The 15,353-nt window shown below is 49.5% G+C and overlaps 1 long non-coding RNA gene across 1 annotated transcript; it reads left to right on the top strand.

Moving 5' to 3' along the window:
* The first annotated feature begins 13,728 nt into the window (after positions 1 to 13,728).
* On the top strand, positions 13,729 to 15,054 carry LOC142370315 (uncharacterized). The gene is made up of 2 exons (XR_012767843.1): positions 13,729 to 14,549; positions 15,029 to 15,054. It is a non-coding gene; the product is annotated as an uncharacterized LOC142370315 (long non-coding RNA).
* Positions 15,055 to 15,353: the final 299 nt, after the last annotated feature.

Below are 15,353 nucleotides of genomic sequence, written 5' to 3'. Positions count from 1 at the left end.
GAAAGACTCCTCCCCCTAAGACAGAGACTCCTCCCCTGAGACATAGACTCCTCCCCCTAAAACAGAGACTCCTCCCCCTGATACAAAGACTCCTCCCCTAAAACAGAGACTCCTCCCCTAAGACAGAGACTCCTCCCCCTAAGACAGAGACTCCACCCCCTGAGAAAGACTCCTCCCTCTAAGACAGAGACTCCTCCCCTAAGACATAGACTCCTCCCCCTAAAACAGAGACTCCTCCCCCTGATACAAAGACTCCTCCCCTAAAACAGAGACTCCTCCCCTAAGACAGAGACTCCACCCCCTAAGACAGAAACTCCACCCCTAAGACTCCTCCCCCTAAGACAGAAACTCCACCCCCTGAGAAAGAGACTCCTCCCTCCTAAGACAGAGACTCCTCCCCCTGACACAGAGACTCCTCCCCCTGAGACTCCACCCCCTAAGACAGAGACTCCTCCCCCTAAGACTCCTCCCCCTGTCACAGAGACTCCTCCCCTTAAGACTCCTCCCCTAAGACAGAAACTCCACCCCTAAGACAGAGACTCCACCCCTAAGACAGAGACTCCTCCCCTAAGACAGAGACTCCTCCCCTAAGACAGAGACTCCTCCCCTGTTACATAGGCTCCTCCCCTAAAACAGAGACTCCACCCCTAAGACAGAGACTCCACCCCTAAGACAGAAACTCCACCCCTAAGACAGAGACTCCTCCCCTAAGACAGAGACTCCTCCCCTAAGACAGAGACTCCTCCCCTGTTACATAGGCTCCTCCCCTAAAACAGAGACTCCTCCCCTAAGACAGAGACTCCTCCCCCTGACACAGAGACTCCTCCCCCTGAGACTCCACCCCCTAAGACAGAGACTCCTCCCCCTAAGACAGAGACTCCACCCCTATGACAGAGACTCCTCCCCCTGATACAGAGACTCCTCCCTCCTAAGACAGACTCCACCCCCTAAGACAGAAACTCCACCCCTAAGACTTCACCCCCTGAGACAGAGACTCCTCCCCCTAAGACAGAGACTCCTCCCCTAAGACGGAGACTCCTCCCCCTAAGATAGAAACTACACCCCTAAGACAGACTCCTCCCCCTAAGACAGAGACTCCTCCCCTAAGACACAGACTCCTCCCCCTAATACTCCTCCCCCAAGACAGAGACTCCTCCCCCTGACAAAGAGACTCCTCCCCCCTGATACAGAGACTCCACCCCTAAGACAGAGACTCCTCCCCTAAGACACAGACTCCTCCCCTAAGACAGGGACTCCTTCCTCCTTAGGCAGAGACTCCTCCCCCTAAGACTCCTCCCCCAAGACAGAGACTCCTCCCCCTAAGAAAGAGACTCCTCCCCTATGACAGAGACTCCTCCCCCTAATACTCCTCCCACAAGAAAGAGACTCCTCCCCCCTGATACAGAGACTCCACCCCTAAGACAGAGACTCCTCCCCTGATACATAGGCTCCTCCCCTAAAACAGAGACTCCTCCCCTAAGACAGAGACTCCTCCCCCTGACACAGAGGCTCCACCCCCTAAGACAGACACTCCACCCCTAAGACAGACACTCCACCCCTAAGACAAAGACTCCACCCCCTAAGACAGAGACTCCTCCCCCCAAGAAAAAGACTCCTCCCCCTAAGACAGAGACTCCTCCCCCTGACAAAGAGACTCCTCCCCTAAGAAAGAGACTCCTCCACCTAAGACAGAGGCTCCTCCCCCTAAGACAGAGGCTCCACCCCCTAAAACAGAGACTCCTCCCTCCTTAGGCAGAGACACCTCCCCCTAAGACTCCTCCCCCAAGACAGAGACTCCTCCCCTATGACAGAGACTCCTCCCCCTAATACTCCTCCCACAAGAAAGAGACTCCTCCCCCCTGATACAGAGACTCCACCCCTAAGACAGAGACTCCTCCCCTAAGACAGAGACTCCTCCCCTGACACATAGGCTCCTCCCCTAAAACAGAGACTCCTCCCCTAAGACAGAGACTCCTCCCCCTGTCACAGAGACTCCTCCCCTAAGAAAAAGACTCCAACCCCTAAGACAGAGACTCCTCCCCCCAAGAAAAAGACTCCTCCCCTATGACAGAGACTCCTCCCCCTAATACTCCTCCTACAAGAAAAAGACTCCTCCCCCCTGATACAGAGACTCCACCCCTAAGACAGAGACTCCTCCCCCTAAGACAGAGACCCCTCCCTCCTAAGACAGAGACTCCACCCCCTGACGATAGAGACTCCTCCCCCGATACAGAGACTCCTCCCCTAAGACAGAAACTCCACCCCTAAGACAGAGACTCCACCCCTAAGACAGAAACTCCTCCCCCTAAGACAGAGACTCCACCCCCTGAGAAAGACTCCACCCCCTGAGACAGAGACTCCTCCCCCTAAGACAGAGACTCCACCCCTAAGACAGAGACTCCTCCCCCTGATACAGAGACTCCTCTCTCCCTAGGAAGAGACTCCTCCCCAAAGACTCCTCCCCCTGACAAAGAGACTCCTCCCCTAAGACAGAGACTCCTCCCCTTGACACAGAGACTCCTCCTTCCTTAGGCAGAGACTCCTCGTGTATGTGTGAACGTGCTAGTGCACGTGTGTTTGTGTGTGTGTGTGCATGTGTGTGTGTGCATGTGCATGTGTGTGCACGTGGTAGTGCACGTAAGTGTGCATGTGTTTGTGCACATGCTAGTGCACGTCTGTGCATGTGCACGTGTGTGTGTGCATGTCTGTGTGTGCACGTGCGCGTGTGTGTGCACGTGCTAGTGTACGTGTGTGTGCACGTGCGTATGTGTATGCGTGTGCATCTATGTGCACGTGCTAGTGTACGTGTGTGTGCACGTGCTTGTGCATTTGTGTGTGCATGTGCATGTGTGTGCACGTGGTAGTGCACGTGTGTGTTTACGTGTGTGCACGTGTGTGTGCGCGTGCGTGTGCATGTGTGTGTGTGCACGTGCCAGTGCGCGTGTGTTTGTGCACGTGCGTATGTGTGTGCTAGTGCATTTGTGTGTGTGCACGTCCTAGTGCACGTGTGTGCATGTGTGTGTGCATGTGCATGTGTGTGCACGTGGTAGTGCACGTGCATGTGCATGTGTGTGTGCACATGCTAGTGCACGTCTGTGCATGTGCGTGTGCACGTTTGTGTGTGCACGTGCGCGTGTGTTTGCACGTGCTAGTGTACGTGTGTGTGTGCACGTGTGTGTGTGCACGTGCGTGTGTGTGTGCACGTGCTAGTGTACGTGTGTGTGTGCACGTGCGTGCACGTGTGTGTGCACGTGCGTGTGCATGTGTGTATGTGTGCACGTGCGTGTGCGTGTGTGTGTGCACGTGCTAGTGTACGTGTGTGTGCACGTGCGTGTGCATGTGTGTGTGCACGTGCGTGTGCATGTGTGTGTGCACGTGCCAGTGCGCGTGTGTTTGTGCACGTGCGTATGTGTGTGCTAGTGCATTTGTGTGTGTGCACGTGCTAGTGCACGTGTGTGTGTGTGCGTGTGCATGTGTGTCTGCATGTGCATGTGTGTTTACGTGCCAGTGTGCGTGTGTTTGTGCTCGTGCATGTGTGTGTGTGCACGTGCCTGTGCACGTGTGTGTGTGCACGTGTGTGTGTGTGCGTTTGCATGTGTGTGTGTGCATGTTTGTGTGCACATGCTAGTGCACGTCTGTGCGTGTGTGTGTGCACGTGCCTGTGCACGTGTGTGTGTGCACGTGTGTGTGTGTGCGTTTGCATGTGTGTGTGTGCATGTTTGTGTGCACATGCTAGTGCACGTCTGTGCGTGTGTGTGTGCACGTGCGCGTGTGTGTGCACGTGTGTGTTTACGTGTGTGCACGTGTGTGTGCACGTGCGTGTTCATGTGTGTGTGTGCACGTGCCAGTGCGCGTGTGTTTGTGCACGTGCGTATGTGTGTGCTAGTGCATTTGTGTGTGTGCACGTGCTAGTGCACGTGTGTGTGTGCGTGCATGTGCATGTGTGTGCACGTGGTAGTGCACGTGCATGTGCATGTGTGTGCATGTGGTAGTGCACGTGCGTGTGCATGAGTGTGTGCACATGCTAGTGCACGTCTGTGCGTGTGTGTGTGTGCACGTGTGTGTGTGCACGTGCGCGTGTGTGTGTGTGCACGTGTGTGTGCACGTGCCAGTGCGCGTGTGTTTGTGCACGTGTGTATGTGTGTGCTAGTGCATTTGTGTGTGTGCACGTGCTAGTGCACGTGTGTGTGTGTGCGTGTGCATGTGTGTGTGCATGTGCATGTGTGTGCACGTGCCAGTGTGCGTGTGTTTGTGCTCGTGCATGTGTGTGTGTGCACGTGCCTGTGCACGTGTGTGTGTGTGCACGTGTGTGTGTGTGTGTGTGTGCGTGTGCATGTGTGTGTGTGCATGTGTTTGCACGTGGTAGTGCACGTGCGTGTGCATGTTTGTGTGTGCACGTGCCAGTGCGCGTGTGTAAGTGCACGTGCGTATGTGTGTGCTAGTGCATTTGTGTGTGTGCACATGCTAGTGCACGTCTGTGCATGTGCGTGTGCACGTGTGTGTGTGCACGTTTGTGTGTGCATTTGTGTGTGTGCACGTGCGCGTGTGTGTGCATGTGCTAGTGTACGTGTGTGTGTGCACGTGCGTGTGCATGTGTGTGCACGTGTGTGTGCACGTGCGCGTGTGTGTGCACGTCCTAGTGCACGTGTGTGCATGTGTGTGTGCATGTGCATGTGTGTGCACGTGGTAGTGCACGTGCATGTGCATGTGTGTGTGCACATGCTAGTGCACGTCTGTGCATGTGCGTGTGCACGTTTGTGTGTGCACGTGCGCGTGTGTTTGCACGTGCTAGTGTACGTGTGTGTGTGCACGTGTGTGTGTGCACGTGCGTGTGTGTGTGCACGTGCTAGTGTACGTGTGTGTGTGCACGTGCGTGCACTTGTGTGTGCACGTGCGTGTGCATGTGTGTATGTGTGCACGTGCGTGTGCGTGTGTGTGTGCACGTGCTAGTGTACGTGTGTGTGCACGTGCGTGTGCATGTGTGTGCACGTGTGTGTGCACGTGCGTGTGCATGTGTGTGTGCACGTGCCAGTGCGCGTGTGTTTGTGCACGTGCGTATGTGTGTGCTAGTGCATTTGTGTGTGTGCACGTGCTAGTGCACGTGTGTGTGTGTGCGTGTGCATGTGTGTCTGCATGTGCATGTGTGTGCACGTGCCAGTGTGCGTGTGTTTGTGCTCGTGCATGTGTGTGTGTGCACGTGCCTGTGCACGTGTGTGTGTGTGCGTTTGCATGTGTGTGTGTGCATGTTTGTGTGCACATGCTAGTGCACGTCTGTGCGTGTGTGTGTGCACGTGCGCGTGTGTGTGCACGTGTGTGTTTACGTGTGTGCACGTGTGTGTGCACGTGCGTGTTCATGTGTGTGTGTGCACGTGCCAGTGCGCGTGTGTTTGTGCACGTGCGTATGTGTGTGCTAGTGCATTTGTGTGTGTGCACGTGCTAGTGCACGTGTGTGTGTGCGTGCATGTGCGTGCACGTGGTAGTGCACGTGCATGTGCATGTGTGTGCATGTGGTAGTGCACGTGCGTGTGCATGAGTGTGTGCACATGCTAGTGCACGTCTGTGCGTGTGTGTGTGTGCACGTGTGTGTGTGCACGTGCGCGTGTGTGTGTGTGCACGTGTGTGTGCACGTGCCAGTGCGCGTGTGTTTGTGCACGTGCGTATGTGTGTGCTAGTGCATTTGTGTGTGTGCACGTGCTAGTGCACGTGTGTGTGTGTGCGTGTGCATGTGTGTGTGCATGTGCATGTGTGTGCACGTGCCAGTGTGCGTGTGTTTGTGCTCGTGCATGTGTGTGTGTGCACGTGCCTGTGCACGTGTGTGTGTGTGCACGTGTGTGTGTGTGTGTGTGTGTGTGCGTGTGCATGTGTGTGTGTGCATGTGTTTGCACGTGGTAGTGCACGTGCGTGTGCATGTTTGTGTGTGCACGTGCCAGTGCGCGTGTGTTTGTGCACGTGCGTATGTGTGTGCTAGTGCATTTGTGTGTGTGCACATGCTAGTGCACGTCTGTGCATGTGCGTGTGCACGTGTGTGTGTGCACGTTTGTGTGTGCATTTGTGTGTGTGCACGTGCGCGTGTGTGTGCATGTGCTAGTGTACGTGTGTGTGTGCACGTGCGTGTGCATGTGTGTGCACGTGTGTGTGCACGTGCGTGTGCATGTGTGTCTGCACGTGCCAGTGCGCGTGTGTTTGTGCACGTGCGTATGTGTGTGCTAGTGCATTTGTGTGTGTGCACGTGCTAGTGCACGTGTGTGTGTGTGCATGTGTGTGTGCATGTGCATGTGTGTGCACGTGCTAGTGTGCGTGTGTTTGTGCTCGTGCATGTGTGTGTGTGCACGTGCCTGTGCACGTGTGTGTGTGCACGTGTGTGTGTGTGCGTGTGCATGTGTGTGTGTGCATGTGTGTGCACGTGGTAGTGCACGTGCGTGTGCATGTTTGTGTGCACATGCTAGTGCACGTCTGTGCGTGTGTGTGTGCACGTGTGTGTGTGCACGTGCGCGTGTGTGTGCACGTGTGTGTTTACGTGTGTGCACGTGTGTGTGCACGTGCGTGTGCATGTGTGTGTGTGCACGTGCCAGTGCGCGTGTGTTTGTGCACGTGCGTATGTGTGTGCTAGTGCATTTGTGTGTGTGCACGTGCTAGTGCACGTGTGTGTGTGCGTGCATGTGCATGTGTGTGCACGTGGTAGTGCACGTGCATGTGCATGTGTGTGCATGTGGTAGTGCACGTGCGTGTGCATGTGTGTGTGCACATGCTAGTGCACGTCTGTGCGTGTGTGTGTGCACGTGTGTGTGTGCACGTGCGCGTGTGTGTGCACGTGCTAGTGTACGTGTGTGTGCACGTGCGTGTGCATGTGTGTGCACGTGTGTGTGCACGTGCGTGTGCATGTGTGTGCACGTGCCAGTGCGCGTGTGTTTGTGCACGTGCGTATGTGTGTGCTAGTGCATTTGTGTGTGTGCACGTGCTAGTGCACGTGTGTGTGTGTGCATGTGTGTGTGCATGTGCGTATGTGTGTGCTAGTGCATTTGTGTGTGTGCACGTGCTAGTGCACGTGTGTGTGTGCGTGCATGTGCATGTGTGTGCACGTGGTAGTGCACGTGCATGTGTGTGCATGTGGTAGTGCACGTGCGTGTGCATGTGTGTGTGCACATGCTAGTGCACGTCTGTGCGTGTGTGTGTGCACGTGTGTGTGTGCACGTGCGCGTGTGTGTGCACGTGCTAGTGTACGTGTGTGTGCACGTGCGTGTGCATGTGTGTGCACGTGTGTGTGCACGTGCGTGTGCATGTGTGTGTGCACGTGCCAGTGCGCGTGTGTTTGTGCACGTGCGTATGTGTGTGCTAGTGCATTTGTGTGTGTGCACGTGCTAGTGCACGTGTGTGTGTGCGTGCATGTGCATGTGTGTGCACGTGGTAGTGCACGTGCATGTGTGTGCATGTGGTAGTGCACGTGCGTGTGCATGTGTGTGTGCACATGCTAGTGCACGTCTGTGCGTGTGTGTGTGCACGTGTGTGTGTGCACGTGCGCGTGTGTGTGCACGTGCTAGTGTACGTGTGTGTGCACGTGCGTGTGCATGTGTGTGCACGTGTGTGTGCACGTGCGTGTGCATGTGTGTGTGCACGTGCCAGTGCGCGTGTGTTTGTGCACGTGCGTATGTGTGTGCTAGTGCATTTGTGTGTGTGCACGTGCTAGTGCACGTGTGTGTGTGTGCATGTGTGTGTGCATGTGCATGTGTGTGCACGTGCCAGTGTGCGTGTGTTTGTGCTCGTGCATTTGTGTGTGTGCACGTGCTAGTGCACGTGTGTGTGTGTGCGTGTGCATGTGCATGTGTGTGCACGTGGTAGTGCACGTGCGTGTGCATGTGTGTGTGCACATGCTAGTGCACGTCTGTGCATGTGCGTGTGCACGTGTTTGTGTGCATGTGCGTATGTGTGTGTTTGCGTCTGAATGTGTGTGTTTGTGCACATGCATTTGTGTGTGCACGTGGTTGTGTGCACGTGCTACTAGTGCACGTGTGTGTGCATTTGTGTGTGTGTGCACGTGGTTGTGTGCACGTGCGCGTGTGTGTGCACGTGCTAGTGTACGTGTGTGTGCACGTGCGTGTGCATGTGTGTGCACGTGTGTGTGCACGTGCGTGTGCATGTGTGTGCACGTGCCAGTGCGCGTGTGTTTGTGCACGTGCGTATGTGTGTGCTAGTGCATTTGTGTGTGTGCACGTGCTAGTGCACGTGTGTGTGTGCGTGCATGTGCATGTGTGTGCACGTGGTAGTGCACGTGCATGTGTGTGCATGTGGTAGTGCACGTGCGTGTGCATGTGTGTGTGCACATGCTAGTGCACGTCTGTGCGTGTGTGTGTGCACGTGTGTGTGTGCACGTGCGCGTGTGTGTGCACGTGCTAGTGTACGTGTGTGTGCACGTGCGTGTGCATGTGTGTGCACGTGTGTGTGCACGTGCGTGTGCATGTGTGTGTGCACGTGCCAGTGCGCGTGTGTTTGTGCACGTGCGTATGTGTGTGCTAGTGCATTTGTGTGTGTGCACGTGCTAGTGCACGTGTGTGTGTGTGCATGTGTGTGTGCATGTGCATGTGTGTGCACGTGCCAGTGTGCGTGTGTTTGTGCTCGTGCATTTGTGTGTGTGCACGTGCTAGTGCACGTGTGTGTGTGTGCGTGTGCATGTGTGTGTGTGCATGTGCATGTGTGTGCACGTGGTAGTGCACGTGCGTGTGCATGTGTGTGTGCACATGCTAGTGCACGTCTGTGCATGTGCGTGTGCACGTGTTTGTGTGCATGTGCGTATGTGTGTGTTTGCGTCTGAATGTGTGTGTTTGTGCACATGCATTTGTGTGTGCACGTGGTTGTGTGCACGTGCTACTAGTGCACGTGTGTGTGCATTTGTGTGTGTATGCACGTGGTTGTGTGCACGTGCTACTAGTGCACGTGTGTGTGCATTTGTGTGTGTGTGCACGTGTTTGTGTGCACGTGCTACTAGTGCACGTTCGTGTGCACGTGTGTGTGCAAATATCTGTAAATGTGCATAATTATATTCTAATGCCAAAAAAATGTGACAAAGACAACTATATTACACGTGAAATGTTTATTTACGAAATATTAAAAAATAATAATTTGAAACTTGATCAAATTAGGCTTCATCAAAGCAGCAACACACTCATATAAACCAGACAGGTTACAAAATCAAATATTATGCAAAGGAAACTCAGAACGCAGAAATTCAGCACAGAGAACTGCCAATGCAATGAAGCTGCACTGCCCATGAACTATAAATGATAAAAGTAACATTTCAGTAATCAGCATTGAAACGTGCTATTGTAAATAGTTTTGCCTACTTCCAATTAGTGAGATACATGTGCCTGTCGGGGCGCGCAGGTTTCTTTAATCCTCGGTGGCACTGAGGACAGGGCCACCCGCAAGTCCTGTTCAACCGAGAGCCGCGACCTCCTGTTGTTCTTCATGTGAACTAGAGAGGAGAACGCCAACTCACACAGGCAGGTAGCGGGGAAAAGAAGCAGTTGCTCAATGGCGTGGTTGGACAAGCTCCGATGCAGAAGCCAACCAAAACTGATCCAGTGGGAGCTCACTATATTTGAGTTTCAGTGTGGGGTCCACACGGAGCTCTGCGCACTCCTCTCTCTTAGTGAGCTTTTCTGTTGAGGATTCCTGGTTGAATGGGTCTCGGATCCAGTCATAGTCCTCGATGTCAGCCACACGTGCGGCGCTCAAACCTGTCTTTTAAGGTCTTCAGGTGTTCGGCACATCCAGCGCGCTCCATAGCTGCCTGTGGCGCAGCTGATGCCAGCGGGAACATCTCCATGGAGCCCTGTCCCAAAGAATCATTTTGCCCATAAACCCCCCACAGAATCTTGTCTGTGGATGATCAAATATTTTCATTCCTGCCCTGAAGCTTGGCGTTCAACTCGTTCAGATGCCCAAATATGTCCGCAAGGTGAGCCAGCCTGGCGCACCGCCTCTCATCCGCGAGCTTGTCCTTATGTGGGACAGCGTGTTCTGGTGAACATTCAAAAAGCTCTTCCCGAAGCTCATAAAGACGGGATAGGACTTTCCCCCGTGACAGCCAACGCACCTCTGTGTGGAGGATCAGGCTTTGGTGGCCGGCTCCCATCTCGGCGCACAGCTGGGAGAAGAGGCGAGATTTCAGTGTAATTCACCCGCCTCTGCACAGCCTGATTCAGCACCTCGGTCAACTCCGGGGGCATGGCTTTTGCAACTAATGCCTCTCGATGCAAAATGCAGTGGTTTGTCACAATATGTGGATTTTGTGCTTTCACCTGAGCAATAAATCCTTTCACTCTCCCCGTCATGCCTGCCGCACCATCTGCGCAAAGACTGACGCACATATTCCAGCTCAGATTGTTCTCTTCTAAATACTTATCGGTAACCCTGAATATTTCTTCTCCCGTTGTATGGCTTTCCATTTCTTTGCAGAAAAAAAAAAGTCTCTTTGATAGAGTCACCATCAACATATCTGACGTTTGCCAGAAGTTGGGCTGCGGCCCCACTTATGTCAGTAGATGCGTCCAGTTGGAGGGACAATCTGCCGCTCGCCTGTGGTTTCTCTGTCAAATGTTGCTCAATGTCTCCTGACATGTCGTCGATCCTTCTTTTCATTGTGTTATCAGACGACGGCACTTTGGATAGCTCATTTGCGGCATCTGGACCCAGAATGACACCTACAATTTTTTTGCAAGCGGGGAGGATGCGTGTCTCCGCTATTGTGTGAGGTTTCGTCTGCCTTGCAATGAGCTCCGCTAGCATGTAACTAGCCTCCATTGCCTTTTCAGACACTTTCACACAATCCAACAAACGGCCTCTGGTTCAGATCCCGCGCTCTTTTGAAGTAGGCCAAGTTTCTCTCAACATGGAAGGTGTGCAAAATGTTGTCTGTGTGTTTCTTTCTGTTAATAATTTTGCGTATGTGAATTCCCACCCTGCCAAGGTCCTTGAATGCACCACAAAGAGGCAGATCGGTTCAGCGCAAAACATCAGCTGAACCGATCTCTGTGGTGTGTGCGTCCATTAAGCCGTGAGTTATGTTGATTTCCTTATGTGTTACACTATGTTGATGTTTGTGTTTATCCGTGAGTCTAATTTGATGACTTAGCAGTAGTTTTGCCATCGGTTTGTATAATATGGGGAACATTTAGCCACAAATGAGTAACGTGGGGCTAGCCGCTAACTAGCTATAGCCTGAAACGTGTATGTAGCTGTATTGCTCATCTCTTTGGTTTATACATTGCATACTGTATGTTAATTGATCAGTCACAGTGCATGCCCCTCTTTTGTTGCATCTAAGCATAGATTTATTCTCATTCGTTTAATTGATTCATGCTGACTTTACATTCCAAACTAATCTTGAGCTGTATTTCAGTTGTTATTTGGTTAGATATATGTAGCTCAGGTGTATTCTTATGTTTAAGTTGTACTTCATTTCCAATCATTCTGTATTATTGTGCTTGTATTGCAGCAACCACACACCCACACCTTGCATAGCATTAGCTAACTTCTCCCGACAGAGGACGCGCTCAGGCTGAGGGCGGTTAGCATCCCCGGCGGTCCAAGTGAAACCATGAGACAGGTAGCTTTCATTATACTGCCTGCTGACAGTTTCCTTCTTTTGTTTTCCTGTGGTGGTGGTGGGCTTTCGGCAGTCTCTGGACTGGTGGCTGGTCGTTTGCTCCGCACAAGAAAGCGCTCCATTTTCTCGCTAGAGTGTTTCTCTGTCTTAATGTTGTTCTTCAGCCTTTGATGTGTCACGCTCCTTTATATTTTTAAAATAATTGTTTTTAGGTATAGAATTTGCCTCTGTATTATGAAATGAGTGCATACAAAGTACTGATATAGTAAATTAAAAAAATATTATTTTTGTGTAGTTGTATATTGCAATAATGATATATGGCTGTCAAAATCCCACGGCACACCGTTTGGGAACCACTGAGCTAGCTAACCTGTACTGTACTGTCGTTAGCTAGCTAACCTTTACTGTACTGTGGTTAGCTAGCTAACCTGTACGGTACTGTCGTTAGCTAGCTAACCTGTACTGTCGTTAGCTAGCTAACCTGTACTGTACTGTGGTTAGCTAGCTAACCTGTACTGTACTGTCGTTAGCTAGCTAACCTGCACTGTTGTTAGCTAGCTAACCTGTACTGTACTGTCGTTAGCTAGCTAACCTGCACTGTTGTTAGCTAGCTAACCTGCACAGCTCAGAGTTTTTCTTTTTTTTTTCTTTCTTTTTTTATTAGAAAAAAAGTCCTATTTTGGGTTAAAACTGACTCTCTTTTACAAGGAAAAAAACACAAACCAGAACCAGCTGATATTTAACATTATTTGCACAGCTGCAGGAGGTCTCCTACACAATCGGGTTGGTTTCAGTTTATCGGTAATTAGAATGGACGATGATTTTCCCTCCAGCCCAAAAGCTGGTGTAGTTTGGCTGGCGTGAGGCATAATTATCCCTTTGTGAGGTCTTATCATTGTGTTTACTCCCCTTTTCCTTCGGGTCAAAAATGACCCGCCCTACCAAAGCCCCAAAATAAAGCAACTGAATTGAATTTTAAATCCAAAATCTACTTTGTATGATGAAACCACCTGTTATTTATCTATTCAACTCAATTCAATACAGTTTTTATCATGTATTTTTTGTTACACAATACAAAAAGACAATCACCAGTTTTCAGGATTACACTTTTTTTTTTTTTTTAAACACAAACCAACTGTCAGTTGGACCAACAGTTTTCTTGTTTTCTCAGTTTTCTACCCTAACCCGGACCAATAAAATAAAAGTGAGAACATTTGTAACCTGCAGCCTATTTGTAAAGGCTTCACCATAGATTGATAGATAGATAGATAGATAGATAGAAACATAATCATAATCTGATCTAGCAGCACTACTAACAATATTGTTTTAAAAGGAGTTTCTTTTTTTTACATGTGGCATTGTGACACCACTTCCAAATACTGGATGACCAAAGAGTCTGTCCTCACTTTGAATTTAAGAAACAATTTCCCAAAAAGGGTCAAAACCCATTTGCACAACAAATCTGATGACCCTGAAAGAGATGTATAGAAATACATTTAGGTTTGGTACATCTGCAGTTTCTCTTTCATCTGTCCAGCAGACTTTGTCAACATGGTTTACATGGTGACTGATGAATGCATCACATGTATAATGACCAACCAACAAGAGGCCTTTAACTCTTAGCAATATACTTTCTCTTTTTTTTATCTGGAATACTGTAGTCTGTAAATTTCACTGTACTTCTTCTGCATTACATTCCTTTTGCAGCAGTAGTTTCTTTAGCCTTTTAGTAGAGGTCAAGATCATTTTGCTAAACCTTCATCTCTAAGTAGATGTTTGATATAAACTGGCAAGAATCCTCTTCACGAGTCTGATGTTTCACACAATCAAGGACGAGGGTTGCAAAGATGTGTTGTCTGTCGTCTCAGAAATGTTCATAAATTCTCTTTTTTTACTATAAGAAAAAATGGAAATTCCATGACGTAGAGAAGTCCCAAACAGATTAAAGGATGTCAGTGTTGACTTTGTAAGCTTGAGAATACAGTATTTGCAACCATTTTAGTTGACCTGTTACAACGTTATTCTTATAACTTATTATTATCATCTTGAAATGTGGACTTCACAGGATGCAGCCTTTGATTTGTGGGCACAGTGCATGCTGTGATGAGCTCTCTGCTCTGTAATGTCTTGAAACGGCTTAAGGAGTTGCTGAAGAAACAAAGGCAGAGTGAATATACATGCACTTGCTGTAGATCTACCCCCTTCTCCCAGTAGTCACACACAATCCCACACAGAGTTTTTGTAATGACGTCCTGATGGGCACTTGCACACTGATCATATTTCGTCAGAACTGAGCGTGCCCCGAGGCACTCCAGATGCAGGTTTGTTTACGCTGGTTTGGCTGTTAATGGCACGCCGTAACACAGACCTGTCGGTCAGGATAGACATGTTCCTACTCATCTCCTCGCTGCCATTGATCACATGACCTTACAGGGATGTTACATTCCGACACGTTTAATGGGTTTCTGTTTCTCTGCAGGCTTTGACTTGAAGAGCAAGTGCTTCTGTGACTGAAACGCTAAAGAAGTGAAGGATGAGCCCAAGAAACAGAAAGCAAAATGAGTTATTTGACAGAGGTGAAAGGTGAGAATAAAAGCAGTTTTCCACCAGGATGACAGATGGAGAGAGGTTTGGACAAGCCTGTCACTCTGCACGTCTTTTTCCAGCAGATCAGACACACAAATCCAAAATACGCTCTCATAATCTGAACAGAGGAATTAAAGAGAGCCGAGCTGTAAATCTCTGGCAGAAAGCCTTCGAGTTTTACAACGTTCATGAGCCCGTGGGATGCAAGCTTTACAAAGAGGAACAAAAGACACATGACTTCAACATATCCAGTATTTTAACAGCTGATTTGCAGATTGGAGGATGCCTTCAGGGAAGATCTGGCGCCATCTCCTGTGTCAGATTTTTATCGTGAAATTAGATACGGACCAATCAAATAAAAGTGAGAACATTTGTAACCTGCAGCCTATTTGTAAAGGCTTCACCATAGATAGATGGATAGATAGAAACATAATCATAATCTGATCTAGCAGCACTACTAACAATATTGTTTTAAAAGGAGTTTCTTTTTTTATATACTCTGTCATAACCTACAATTCCAACTTGTGATTTAATTCAACTCTAAACTGTATTTTTAGCCAAAAGCTTTGCTTTCCATGCAGAATATAAAAAACACATACTGACCATTTCTCAGGTATATGATCTTATTTTAGTTTGTTCTTTTTCTGTTGGGAAGTATTTGAGTGGTCTTTTTGTTTAATTCATGGCCTGCAGATGGAAAATCCAACCAAACACTTTCAGTGTTTCTTACATTTACTTTGACTTTTATTTCATAGCCTACAATCTAAACACATTATATTTCATGTTTTGTTTTACCACCTTAGTTTAGTTTGCTAATATTAATCCATTTTGACGTTTCAGGCTGCAACAAAGATGCATTCATGCTTCCATCACAGAGGTGGAAATGAGCTTTGCCAAGTTGTGTTTTTTAAATATTTTTTGTAAGGACAAGAGGAAAGAAATGGTTCAAGTTTACCGAGAGGCTCCTCCAGAGGGCTGCAATGCATCAAAAACTGAGTAAACCAATAATGTTTGACAAATGAAGCACGTATAATATGTTGTAATTGAACATTCAGTTCATGACAAAAGCTTTACATTGATTTTATACTTTTCTGTTTATATCATTACAGTATTTATGCTGAAACAACAGTGTTTAGTTCTATAACTTAATGTCTCACAAATGTTC

This window comes from Odontesthes bonariensis, chromosome 20 (genome assembly GCF_027942865.1).
Source record: "Odontesthes bonariensis isolate fOdoBon6 chromosome 20, fOdoBon6.hap1, whole genome shotgun sequence".
NCBI lineage: Eukaryota > Metazoa > Chordata > Actinopteri > Atheriniformes > Atherinopsidae > Odontesthes > Odontesthes bonariensis.
The sequence above is the reverse complement of the archived record's forward strand: the minus strand, read 5'-3'. Positions and strand labels throughout refer to the sequence as shown.